Source organism: Protopterus annectens, chromosome 12.part0 (genome assembly GCF_019279795.1).
Source record: "Protopterus annectens isolate FY-2018-M chromosome 12.part0, PAN1.0, whole genome shotgun sequence".
In the NCBI taxonomy this organism is placed as follows: Eukaryota; Metazoa; Chordata; order Ceratodontiformes; family Protopteridae; genus Protopterus; species Protopterus annectens.
Window position 1 is genome coordinate 1,069,960,406 of NC_056746.1, and position 14,537 is coordinate 1,069,974,942.

Sequence of the window (14,537 nt, forward strand, 5' to 3'; positions counted from 1 at the left end):
CAGCTCTTCTCCTTAACCTTAACCCTTCCTCGCCTGTAACACAACAACAATAACTACTTCACTCCTCTAACTCTCTAAAACTCCTCTGTCCACTTACATTCCCCCACCCGAATCCCCAGTCCTCCAGACCTCTCTGGACAAATTAGTCTGTGTCCGAACCACATTTGTCCAGCTCCCCCAAGAAACAACACCACACCACACCATCCTGGCATGACAACTTTTATTAATCACAAAATGTATTAGTGACAGGCTTATTAATCACAAGTATAATACTTAACTTCAAACTTAAGAAAATACAGTAGGCAACGTCACCCACTCAACCTCCATCCCACCATGACGTAAGCAGCTTTACCTTAAATGCATCACTAACTCAAAACTTCCCACCAGAAGTAGCATGACTTCACTCACTTCAGTAACCAACCAAACACCTTGTAAGATCCAAAACATAAACACCAGATGGGGGCATGAAGAGGGACATCCCAGTCTCTCTTCTCTGTCCACCAGTCTAACACAGGCCAGTCCCCCTTGAAAGTTCCAACAGTTTCAGTAAATGTTCCAAATCCAATGACAGGTGCACATTGAACAGGTCCAAGCCCAACTCACACAAGTGTATTCCATCCTTCCTAAATTACACTGAATCCCTATCATCAAAACCTTATGATCAACAGTACAAGTACCCAAATGCTTCAAGTGCCTCAGAAGCCTAAGATTAACAAAATGCTGGGCATGCTCATTAGCCATAAAATTGCCCACATTCCTCCTAACCAAATGTGGCACAATTTCTGACCACATGATAATCATGGAGGGAACCTACTAAAACTTGCCAAGTCCATCAGCACCTTGAAAACAAGCTCCCATTTTGGAATAACTCCTAACTCATTACCTGCTAAGTGGACCACTAAATATGTGGAATCCCAGTCTGAATGCATATGTCTGTGAATTCATCCTCAAGATGGTGCAAACTCTCCACCTGTATTGCCACAACCCCAGCTCACTTCCATCTGGCCTAATCAAGGTACAGTTCATATCCCATTAAACACAGGAGTGGCCAATATGACCACTGTTCTTCCTTAAAAAAAAAATGCAAATCTATTTATCTAAGACAAAAAGGCCCCAGATGACCATCACCCCACCCTCTTTATAACCTCAACTGACCTATCTTCCCTCACCAAATCAGATGCCCTTCCAACGTGAAAAGAATGGGTAGGCAACCTCTCTCCCCAAAAGCTTACACATTGAAAAAGCTTCCTTATCAAACACAAAAACTACTTGTCTCCTTATCACCCTCCCCCAATGTGATTGAAAAACCTAAATCTTGCAGTCTCCCCCCATGTGACAGCTGCAACCTTCTGGCCCATGATACTGGACATATGAACTCATCCCTACACACCTGTAACACAATATGCGCACCCTTTCCTACAAGATCTGTTTTTGAGTGGCACAACCATATCTCCACAGAAGGAGGAAATATATCCTGTCATACCAATGAATCCAGCAGCTCATTCACCCTAAAGGCTCCACTATATATCCATACTGACAAGTAACCCACAATGTATATTAGATGGAATTCCCTTTCAATAAGTGCAAGCCTATCAAAAACACCTTAAGGGCCTACTTTGTCATTGGTAAATGCATATCAGTCTTCCTACAGTTAATCCAACCCCATACTTTCAAAATTTGAGCTATTGCCCGTGGCTTTGTTAAATCCTGCAAATCCACCACTCATGCAAATATGCCAGCAGCAGCCAAATTCACCTTAACTGACTGGGCCGCCCTCCCCTTCATCCAAGTCTTAGCTAAGTACTATAGTAACAACTTTACCGAACACACTTTCTCCTCCTCAGGCAACTGCAATACAAGCTCAGCAAATGCAGATGATGCCCTACCATACACCTTCCTCATCGAGGCCACCCAAGATTGCCACACCGCCTCTGGCAACATGACTGTTTCACCTTGTGCCTCCAGGACCAGCTGCTGAAACCTATGAAACTGAAAGAGAGAAAGGCTCTCAGCAATCGCATTCCTATTACCCAAGTATACACCTGAAAAAGAAAAAAATATCAGCAAACTCTGCAAAATCAGTTTCCATAAGACTAACAAAAGCAACTTTGACTTGGACATTTTTTACTTTAATGCCTGCACCACTGCCAAATTGAATTAAAAACTATAGTCCTATCATGTAATTGGTCTTGCCAACCACCGAAGCCAACCAAATAAGCATCAATTCTAAAAAGGCTACATCCTTCACTTGTCTTCCCGATCATCTGGCCAGTGAGTTGCAACCCATTCCCCATCAAAATATGCCCCATCCCTTTCACCTATACAGCATCTGTGAACAGCTGCAATTCATCCTGATTGAGCCAGTCCTTTTATCAAAATGAAATTTCATTGTAACAATCTAAAAAGTACAACCACAATTCCAGATCCACTCACACCAACTTTCTAACTCACACCCTTTGATACTTGTTTCTCCTCCCTTTTAACAGAAATGCCACTGATTGCAAAAAGTTCAAGCAGGGCTACCTGCCCAATATGTAGAGTTCAAGAGACCCAAAAGTTCCATGATGTTCCTGATCCGCACTTTCTCCTTATCCATCACCCATGCAATCTTTCCTTTCAACAGCTCTATTTTCTCAAAAGGAAAACAGAACAAACCCTGCCCAACATCCACCGTCAAACACAAAAAATCATAAGGCCTTAGCAGGGCCTTCAGACTTCTGCTTCAACAACAGAATGCCCAACTCTTCACACAAGACAAGGAATGCCTGCATACCCTTTGCAGCCCCCTCAAAACTTTTGTCCACTAACAGGTAGTCATCCAGATAATGCAGTTTTCTGAGCACCCACTCTTTGCTGCCAGATCCAGTGAAGTGCAGAACTTAATTTCTCAAAAGTGGCACAAGCCACTGAACAACCCATGGGCATGGCCTTGTCAAAATAAAACTGATCGTCTGCTATCATACCCAATAACGGGCACTCCTCTACACACATGGGTGGCAAAAGAGCACAGACTCAGTATAAACCCTTACTAGCTAAGGGTCTTTAAACCCTTTAATCATTGCTACTGCATCATCCAACAATGCATACCTAACCTTTGTATCTTCCCTGCAAATAAAATTGTTCACTGAATCTCCTTGTGGGAAAGAGAAATGATGAATCAACAGACACACACCAGGAGCATTCTTAGGGACCAACCTCAATGGGGACACTTTGAAACTGGCAAAATGAGGATACTTGAAAAGGCCCAACAACTTGCCCACATGCAATTCCTTTTCAACCAAACCCCTCAATACCTCCTCATTCCCCAGCACTGAATGCAATTTTTTACAAACCAAGCCATCTCCTCAAACCCCAGAATTGAAAGAAAACCACTTGGAAAACTCCCATATCAATTCAGCTGCAGTGCCTGATTCCCAAAAGTGTCTCAACATCTGGTGTAATACCTACACATTAAAGGGTGAATTGGAAAGCCGGTTTACCCCTTTGCCCAGGAAAAGGCATACCTCCCTCAAAAAATGCCCTGCCCTATAAGCCCCTGCAGCCCTTCTGGTGGAGTGGAGAAGGACCCAGTATCAGTTAATGCTGAACCCAGGTGTATCAGATTTATCTCCTGACAGCCACACTGCGACGCCAGGTGCACACCTGAACAAACTGAAAAAGTATGCAAAAATCTACACACAGCCCATGTACACAAACCTGCATTAAATACCCAACCCACACCACTCATCTATCCCCCTAACTTACCCATCTTGGAATATCCATCATCGTGGTCAGCCAAATATTAGGGTGATTCACTTCCCACCTCAATGAGTGATCCACTGCTTTCTGTTTGTGGAACTGTTGATCATATCACATGCATATGTTCCCAGTGTGACAGCAGTGAGCCTCTTGGATTGTAAGAAAATAAGCTAGAAGTGGTAAAGCCTGTGAACTATCCTTCTCTAAACAAACCACCATGTAATACACAAAACCAAGCACCTAGTTCTAACACGTCCTGGCTCAAAACTTTCTAACCCTCCTCCAACCCAGCACTGCTAACACTGCCAATAGGTCCTTGTTATTTGACATCTCAGCTTCCACCAGTCAGTGCACCCCTTCCATATCAATTAATTCAAATAAGTCCACACACTCACCTTTCCATGTCTTCTCTTAAACTGATGTAGGAATATGCAGGGTAAGAAAAAACCCTCCCTCCATGTTAATCAACTCTTGAGTAGCTAACCAATCCCCTGGTCAAATCCCAAGCTCAGAGCCCACATCCAGCGACAGTGACTCACCCTGATCCAGACTTGATCCTGCAGTCCCCACCAACAAAAACTTCCTATTGTCCCCACTCAGCATCTCATTCTGTACTTGTGCAACTACTCTAAATAGGTCCCGATCATCCACTCTCCCCACCACATCAACGATCTGAATTACTTCAGCTGCTCCTACTTCCAGCAAACTCCTTCTCCCAGAAGCCATCATTTCTGCATTGCAATTATCTGCTGTAACAATATTACCTGCAACAGCATACAAACTTGTTCCCATAGCCAGCTCATTCATGACAGAAGGAACTGCTGGCTTCCTGGCTCACTTACGGTTGGCAACAGGAGTCTTCCATGCTGACTGCTCTAGCCTTTTCCTCCAAGCCATACTGGCTCCATCTGACATAGAGGACTCCCCTCCTGGCACTTCCCAAATTAACTCCTCCACCTGTGCCATGAAAAGTGCCCATCTGTCTTTCAGGCTGTGGGACCCTGCCATCTGCAACAGAAAGAAAAACATAAGTAGGAAGAGAGAAAAATAAAAAAATAAAAAAACAACTTAACTAACTCCAATTTATTTTCCATAACAATTATTCACTATTCCACTCTAAGAAGAATTCAATAAAATGAAATTAACTGCTTCACCTACCTACCCAGCTTTTACACATCTTTTTTTTTTCTTTTTCTTCCTTGTGCACAAGTTAGTGTGAAACCAACACAATGGCTCCAATTTCTTCCACAAACCCCAAACGTTGCCTCACACACACACATCTAGCCAAGAAATCCAGGCAAATCCTAAAAGAGTGTGGGGGCGATTACCCAAAACAGTAGATGGATTTAAAATGTTTCTCCAATAAGGTTACATTATTATTATCATATCTAATTCTCAACCTCCCAGTGCAAGAAATCTGGAGAAAGGTTGACACGACAGAGGGAAAATAGTCCCAAACTGTAACAGATATAAACATTGCTATGAAAGTTACAAATTTGCTAAAATAACAGTGTTTGTGTTTGCATGCATCTTCCAAAGGATTTTATGTGTGCCATTCTGAAATTGTCCCAGTAATTTGACAAAACCACAAATCCCATGAGGAACAAACCAACAATATGAGGCAAAAACTGGACACTCTGTGAGAATCCAGACCCAAACCACCACACAACAGGTGAGAATCAAGCAAACCTACCAGCATGCCTTTCCTTCTTGTTCAAATCTCTCTGTCTCTCTTTTTTTGTACACATAGCTAGAAGTCTAAACAAAAAACTCCACTCCCTAGAAGCTCTCTTCACCGTAGAGAATGCTAATATCTGTGCAGTCACTGAGACATGGTTTAAAGCCGTGGGAAATATACCAACAGTGCAAAGTTATAATGCCTTCCACACATTTAGACCAGCTACTACACAAATAGGGACTAAAAGTGGAGGTGTCTCAGTTTACATCAAAAATAAATATACTGCAAGGCTGGTCAAACAGGACAATGCACTTGAGCTACTCCATGTTCAAATCGCCATAGGCAAAATCAAATACCACTTCCTTGCAATAGGTCCCCCTCTATGACCCAGGAAACCCATATAATGTATTTAAACTTACTGGAAACACTAGCTGGGGGGGGGGGGTGGGGGCTGCAGTCCTGCAGTCCAGTAGCACGAGCTACCACTGTACCACTTCATTGCAATAGGTCCCTCTTTATGACCCAGGAAACCCATATCATGTATTTAAACTTATTGGAAACACTCACCATCCAACCCAGTACCATAGTCATGGGTGACTTTAATTACCAAAGTATTAACTGGGAATCCTATTTGACATCAAACGTACAGGCACAGAAATTCCTGGATTTTGTAAACATAAACTCCTTGGACCAGATTGTCACTTCACCAACTGGGGTGCAGCCATACTGGATCTGGCCCTCATAAATAGAGGAGAGTGCTGCGCATTCCCCTAATGTAATGTCTTCCCTGGTTAGGTCAGACCACAAAATGGTCTCCTTTGAAGTAAAAGTAAAACCTGGACCCTCAGCTAACCCTGGAATAATCAGGAACTACTCTAAGGCTAACTTTCTGTTATTAAGTGATAACCTGGCAAATGTCAAGGCCCCATAAATCCTCATAACACTGCTGCCTATGCAGAACTGTTCAGAGAAACACTATACGTGCATGTTAATAGCTGCATAGAGGCATCTATACCCACCAGGAAGAAGTACAGAACTAAGCACTCTCATCAAATTAACAAATAACTCAGAGGACAAATAAAGTCTACCAAAGCCACATTTGAGGTAAATTTGGCCTCCCAGGCCAAGAACAACCACAAGGTATTCTTTAGCTATCTGCAACCTCAAATGCAATATGCAATTGATGTAGAACTGTAGAGTCCACCTCTACAAAGAGGCCAGTCACAACTGGAGTCCCTCAGGGATCTGTCCTTGGACCGCTCCTTTTGCCATTACTTCACTGAAATCAAGACCAATGTCAATGGCCTCTGGCTGACTAAATTTGTAGATGATTGCAAATTAGGAACTGTCATTGAATCCCACACTGACACAAATGTTCTCCAGGATGGGCTGTTACAGACAAACAACTATTGTCAGAGCCATGGACTAAGACTAAATGCCAAAAAATGCATAATAGTATCCTTCGGGAAGTCATCCACTCCTGGTAACTATCATATTTATAACACACTCCTAAGAGTTGACCCAATAATGTGGAACTTAGGGACACACATAGACAGTAATCTAGCCTTTGACCATCACTTGTCTATAGTAGTGAAGAAATCATTCTATGTTGTGCCAACTTATAAAGAAAAGGTATGGCATCTAGGCCTGAGGAAGTCATTGTTCCACTGTATTCAACATTCATCAGACCTATCATTGAGTACAATGCAACCTTTTTTATGTACCTAACAAGGCATATCCACAGAGGTTCCTCACTAAAAGAATACAGGGCATAAGTAAAATGTCCTATGCAGACTGCGTCAAGGCCCTATCCCTGTATTCTCTCTTCTACATGCTGTTGAGGGGAGATCTATGACTGGCATAGAAAGCATTGTCAGACTCCACTCTGATGGACCTCCTGCATATTCATAAAAGAAACAGCACCAGAATTACCTGTTCTAAAGACTTAAACTTTGCCTGTTATATAAATAGGACCTGCTTGAGAGACTGGTATCTTGGAGACTACCCCTTCTCTGGAACAGGCTCTTCATCCATGTGAAACATAGGTCCTCACTAACCCAATTCAAGTGTAACTTGGACAATTGGATGGAAAACAAGAAATTCATTCTCAGTTTGGCTCCTATGTCTCTAATAGACACAGGCAGCCTGTAAATGGTTCATCTACCAAGCCTCTGCTTGCATTTATCAAGAGTATCAGAACTTGTTAGAGATTTGGAAAGCATGGATAAGTTTAAAAAGGCCCTTGTGGTCATCAGCCTAGTAAATAACTATGAACCTATGTTAACTCTATAAACCTACTGGACTCACAGTCCATTTCAGTAGTGACCCAGGAGAAATATCTGGATAAGTGACTTACTTAGAATCACCCAATAGTAATCAAACACAGAAGTAATGCAGAGTGAAAGTCTAGTGGCCCCTCTGCCATTCAGTAAGACTCTTGCATTTAAGACTTGTTTCCTATAGTTTAAAATTACTCTTTTTAACTTAAATTATACTGTCTTAATCTTTTTGCCAGGTGCTTCACAATCTTTGTGTGCCTGTTCTGATTCTAACAGATTATCAATTATATTTACAACATCTGAATTCCAAACCTTCAATTACTTGTTCAACAGTTATTTGGAATATCTCCGATGCTTATTAAATGCAAAATGGAAATCTAAATAATATCTACCCTCCTGATGGCATATTGAATGCCTTTTTAGCAGAATGCATCAAATTAAATCAGGTTCCTAAAGGACTTTGTGTTTGATGTTATCCTACTGGTTTGGTGAAAGACTCTCCTCTGTATAATGAACTCCTGCAAGTATTTGTTCATCATGAATCATCACCAGAATTACCCGTTCTGAAGACTTAAGCCTTGCCTGTGATATCAGTAGGACCTGCTGGAGATATAGGTATGTATCCCAGAGACTACCCCATCTATGGAATAGGCTCCCCATCCATGTGAAGCATAGTTCCTTCCTAACCCAATTCAAGTGCAACTTGGACAATTGGATGGTAAACTGGAAGTCATCCCAGGTTTGGCACTTGTGTCTCTTATGGACAGAGGTAACCTGTAAATGGTTCATCTCCCAGGCCCATGCTTACACTTTTCAAGGGTATCAGAACTTGTCAGAGATTTGGGATGCACGGCTAGGCTTAAAAAGGCCCTTGTGGTCATTAGCCTAGTAAACACCTATGAAGCTATAAACCTATAGCTGTGAGCACATGAAATTGCTTATTAAGTATAATGTAAAACTAATGGATGAACTCATTGCCAAAATTAATTTATTAGATGATATTATCACACATGATTTGGTATTTGAGCAGCGTAAATATGAATATATGAGAATCTTTACTAGTATTGATGAACAAATTAAATCCATGAAGGGGAAGAAAATAAAAAAAAATTGAACAAGATAGGAGAGAATATTTCCAACATATCCCTTACCTAACTCCCCCTATTTCACAGACTTGGAGTCAAAAGTTTAATAACAACAACCATGACTCTTTCTTTGATATACAGAATCTGCCAAGAGATAGTGGAACCAACTGACAGACTTTATAAAACGATGATAAGAACAACAATATTTTTAGCTATGGTGATCCTTTAGAATATCCACCACTTCATCTGTCTGAATGGATCACAGCAAAACAGAACAACAAGTAGGATTACAGATGATCATCCCAACCCTCATTAAGAGGTCAACCACAGTGATAAAACCTAGGATGGAGGAATTACCATCGTAATTAAATCTGGTGACCGATAGTCAACAAATTGAGCTACATGCATGTAAAATCACCACTAGCAGTAATGGTGATTTTAAAATATACAGTTTTTTCTTACTGTGTCAGCAATGAATGTGGAGAACAATTTGCATGAGGTTTAACCTTCGTGTCAGCAAGACACACCAATATAGCATATGCCCATATGAACTTAAAGCATTTTATTAGGAAATTAAATTTTAACATCCTTTTTGATGATGGGTTTGGTAATGAAATGAATAAGTTAAGGGTGTCAAGTACATATAGTCCCCTACTGAGATTTATTTAAGATATTCCCTTAGCAAACAAAGATGTGGTAAAAAATGTTAATGATAACCTTACCTTAAAAGAAAAATAAAAAATACATAAAAGCTTTGATCATCCTCCCATGCTTCCAATTGTTGATGGGAGGGGTTCCATCACATACCTTATTGCTAAGTTTCTTGATGAAAAATTAAAAACATTTGCTCACCAAGAGACACAGATATGTAAGGACTCTTGGGATTTTCTACCAAAAATTAACCAAGTTGAATATGATGAAAAGTACATCTTTGTCACTATGGATGTCAAATATTTGTACACATCTGTTCCATATGATATTATAGCAATAACCCACGCCTGGGTGTGGGTAATGCTGGATTTACCCACGGTTGGCATGGTTTGATCACGAGGGCAAAGCCCGAGGGACCAAACAAAGCCAACTGTGGGTAAATCCAGCATTACCCACACCCAGAAGTGGGTTATTGCTATTATACAATGACATTATTTAAGAAAAAAAATAATTACTTTTCTTAAATAATAGCATTGTATAATGCCCCCTTGCTGCCCTTCCGCAGCTGTCTGGTATTCTGCGGCAGTTCTGATGTACTGCACATGCGTATGTCTACTCAGTACATCAGAGCTGTGGGCAAAAGCAACGGAGAAAGTAAGATCTCTGTTGCTTTTTACTGTTTTGCTATGTTAAATGGGTTTAACATAGCGAGACAGCTTTAAAATAAGCAACGGAGATCTCCGTTGCCTTTTTTAAACCTGTCTCACTATGTTAAACTCCTTTAACATAGCGAGACAGTGTTTTAAAAAAGACTTATACCAATGGAAAAAGTCCGGGCGACCGGACCTTTTGCCATTAGTATAAGTCGATTTACAACGTGCACGCTGACCAATCAGCGTGCACATTTTGGAATATTAATGTGGGGTCATGGTATAATTGGGTGGTTTGGTTTGTGGAATATTTGTACGATAAAGGCTTATCCCAAGAGAAAATAAGCACATACAAAGCACTTTTATGTTTGGTGTTAAAAACTATTTCTTGATATTTGAAGGGAAACACTTCCTGCAACATTAAGGGGTGGCAATGGGCTCACCATATGGTGGGCTCATTGCAAACATCACAATGATTCAATGGGAGAGGAAGTTTTTGTAAAACTCCTCCTATATGAATTTTTTTTAATATTACACCTGCCTTTTGGATGATGTTTTCATCATATGGGATGATAGTAAAGAACAAATAGGAGACTTTTTAAACTATTTAAACCACAGTACCTTAAGTTTCACTTAGGAAAGTAATTATAGTATAGCTTATTTAGACATTTTCTTAAAAAAAGATACAACAGAAAGGAAGTTTACAGCCCAAATTGTTAGAAAATCTACTTACTCAAATACATATTTCCATTATACGAGCTCACACCCACAATTTCAGAAATGGGCAGCAGTAAAGGGGTAGTTCATAAGAGCTGCCAATATGATTTCACTACTTGAAGATTTTTTGAACTAATGTTTTAATATAAAAAGTATGTTTCTTGCAAGGGGATATCCTGTTGCCTTTGTCGATTCTCACATGTACAAGGTTAAAAATAAGTGGGAAAGGGGGTTCTTTACTCCAGTCCTCACATAGAAATTATGACATTACACATGGAGCGGGGGATAAACACAATTTTAGGCTAGTGGTTTCTGTGGACTCCAAGAACACCCTAACAGGTGTAATAAAAGTTACAAATGCTCTGTTATAACCACTTACAGTGTAGATAGTGAAGCTATTAAATATATTATTGAGAAGAATTGGCTAATTTTGAGTGAAGACAGACTGATCCTTAGTAGAGTTGGTGAAAGACCCTTAGTAGTGTATAAAAAGAAATGCAATTTAAAGAATATAGTGGAAAGTTTTTATATTATTAGAGTGAATAGAACAACAGTGGGCGGTACAAAGAAATATGGAAATTGTTGCATATGTAAATTTATTCTAGTAGGGACACAATATAAGATAAATTAATTTGTTTTTAAGTGTCCTGGTGTGCTCAATTGCAAAACAACTGGTGTAGTGTATGTGGCTATGTACCAGCAATGTCCGGGATACTATATAGGAAAAACAGAACGTAAACTCAAAGATAGAGTTTACAAAAATATTTACGATATAAAAAAAGAATAAAGCTAATGATGCCCTTGCAAAATGGGTCTACTTTAGATGAACAAAATGCCACTTACCTGAAACCAGTTTCAATGAGACAAGAAGACCAGCAGCAACACCACAACACTGACATCCCAGAACACTGACTATTTACTCCAGGTAAGTAACTGCTATGCCATCTGAAACAAACATGTAAATGGAAGAAATAAAAACCCACCCATAGGCCCCCCTTAACTAAATATGCCAGCTCTGAGATCACACCATCGTGGGGGGGTAAGGGGCAAAGTTCAACAGGATGGCTGAGCAGTTACTTACCTGGAGTGAATAGTCAGTGTTCCGGGATATCGGTTTTGTGGTGCTGTCGGTCTTCATGTCTCGGTGAAATGGGTTTCTAAGTGGCATTTCATTCATCTAAAGTAGACCCTGCAAAATGTATCCTTGAATATCCTGGACATAGCTTTAAATTTAGTGTGATAGAGAAAATTGATGGGAACACATGAGGTGGACCTTAGCCATTATTATTAAAGAAATGAGAACTTTATTGGCAGCTTTTGTTAATGCCAATATGTGGCCAGGGCTTAATGAACAAACCTTAATTAGTTGTTTGCCAAAATTGAAACCAATGGATGGGTAGTTTGATGTGGAGGACAGCCATTGCCAGTGGAGGACAGCCACGGTCATCCCTTTGCACAAAGGTAGAGTATCCACCTATCCGGGAAATTATAGACACATCAGCCTAACTAGCCTGATCTGCAAGGCCATGGAATGTATTATCATGGGACTCATTAGCAAGAACATTGGCAACTTCCAAACACTTGATCCCACACAGTTTGGCTTCATCAAGGAGAGGTCATGTCTGCTAAATATGGTCAACGTCTTTGAGACAGTCACCAAAGCCATGGACGAGGGGAAGATGGTGCACACCACCTACCTTGACCTGGCCAAAGCTTTTGGCACTACTCTTCACTTGGGCATAATAGATAAACTCTCTCAACTAGGCACCAATCCATAAGTTACTAGATGGTTAGCAAACTGGCTCACTGATAGAAACCACATAGTCAAAAGAGGGGAAGCCACCTCAAGCAGTAGACCCATAACAGGCAGCGTACCCCAAGGTTCAGTCTTGGGGCCTCTGTTATTTGGGATATACATTTATGAGGTGCAGACCAAAACCAATGGACTATGGCTGACCAAGTTTGCAGATGACTGCAAGCTGGGTGCTGTCATCAATTCCTCTAGTGATGTGGACATCCTCCAAGATGGTCTCACTCAGACAAATGACTGGTGCCAGAAACATGGCCTCAAGTTGGATACCAAAAAATGCATCATCATCATCCCCTTTGGGGAGAGTGAGGTCTCCACAAATTATCATATTAATAACAACGTCCTAAACACTCAATTAGTCATAAGGGATTTGGGCACCCGGGTTGATAGCAACCTGACTTTTGACCACCATGTTGCTTCCGTTGTATGAAAAGCCTTCTACATGGCTCACCTCATAAGTAAGGGCATATCATCCAGGGACAAGGAGGTCATAACATCCCTGTATTCTTCCCTTATAAGGCCCATTATTGAGTACAACACCCCTTTCGGCATGTACCTCACAAAGCACATGCAGCAGCTGGAGAGACCACAGAGGTTCCTCACCAGGAGAATCCAGGGACTCAAACATCTACCATACACAGATAGGCTAAAAGCCCTATCCCTCTATTCAGTTTCATACAGACTCGTCAGAGGTGACCTCTGTCTGTCAGACAAGACGATCATGGACCCCACCTTGATGGGACTGCTGCCTATCCGCAAGTCAAGCTCCACTCCAGTAACCCGCATGCGCAGCCTCAACCTGATAAGTGACATCAACAAAACTTGTGGGTGGGACAGATTTGTGTCCCAGAGACTCCCCATCTATGGAATAGACTCCCTCTCCACATCAAGCAGAGTACCTCTTTACCCCTTTTTAAGCGCAACCTGGATAACTGGATGAGAAACAGAAAATATACCCCTGGGATTCCACCCATGTCCCTGCTGGACAGGGGCACCAGGTGCTGATTTGTCTAAACATGGGCTAAACTCTTGGCTAGGCTTATAAGGGCATCAGGACCAATAGCTTAGTAACCTCCTATGATCCTATGATCCTGTGAAATTAGTTATTTTTTATTTTGTATGGCACTTTGCTTTGATATTTTGTAATTCAACTTATAATGTAAACTGTGGTTTATAAGTATGAATAGCACTTTAAATTATATAATGCAGTTTAATTAAATTTTGGGGGCTCAGCAGTCATGTGATATATTCTGAAGTATATAAACCTGAATAAATAAAGTCTTAAATTATCTGATAAAGTTTTACATTAATTAAAACAAAAGTGTTAATACTAATAATTTATTTGTGTTCTTGGAGTAAAGTTTTAAAATATTTAAGTTTAAGAGTTTGTTATACAGTCTACTACATGCTTTATGAACTTGTTATTTTTGGGTTTACACAGTCAAAGTCTCTGTGGGCAAGCGCTTTTTTTTTTTTTTTTTATTGTGGTTTGTCTAACTTATCTTCGGTCATATTGAATGTATACAACTTGGAGCTTTCTTCATCTATCTTTATCAACCAAACACAATAATATATCTGTAGTATTGAAGAGAAGTTATCTTTAAGCATTATTGAAACTACTTCTTCAACTGCAAACAATTGTTAATGTTCTCCTTTAATCACTTTTACCATAACAAAAGATATTCAAATGATGACCTCTGCAGTGGGGTTTTATTCTGTCAAGGATATAATGACTGGGTAGCTTCCAAAGCTTCAGGGCACTGTCCATGCACCTAAACTGTCAAGCAGAGCTGACTAAAAAACAAGTTTATGCACAAAGCCCTTCAGAGCTTTTCTATCAACAGAAAGAGGGAAACTGAACCCTGAAAGAACTATGCTAGGAAAAATAAAGCATAAATGTCCACACCCTGGCATAAACACACAGCAAAA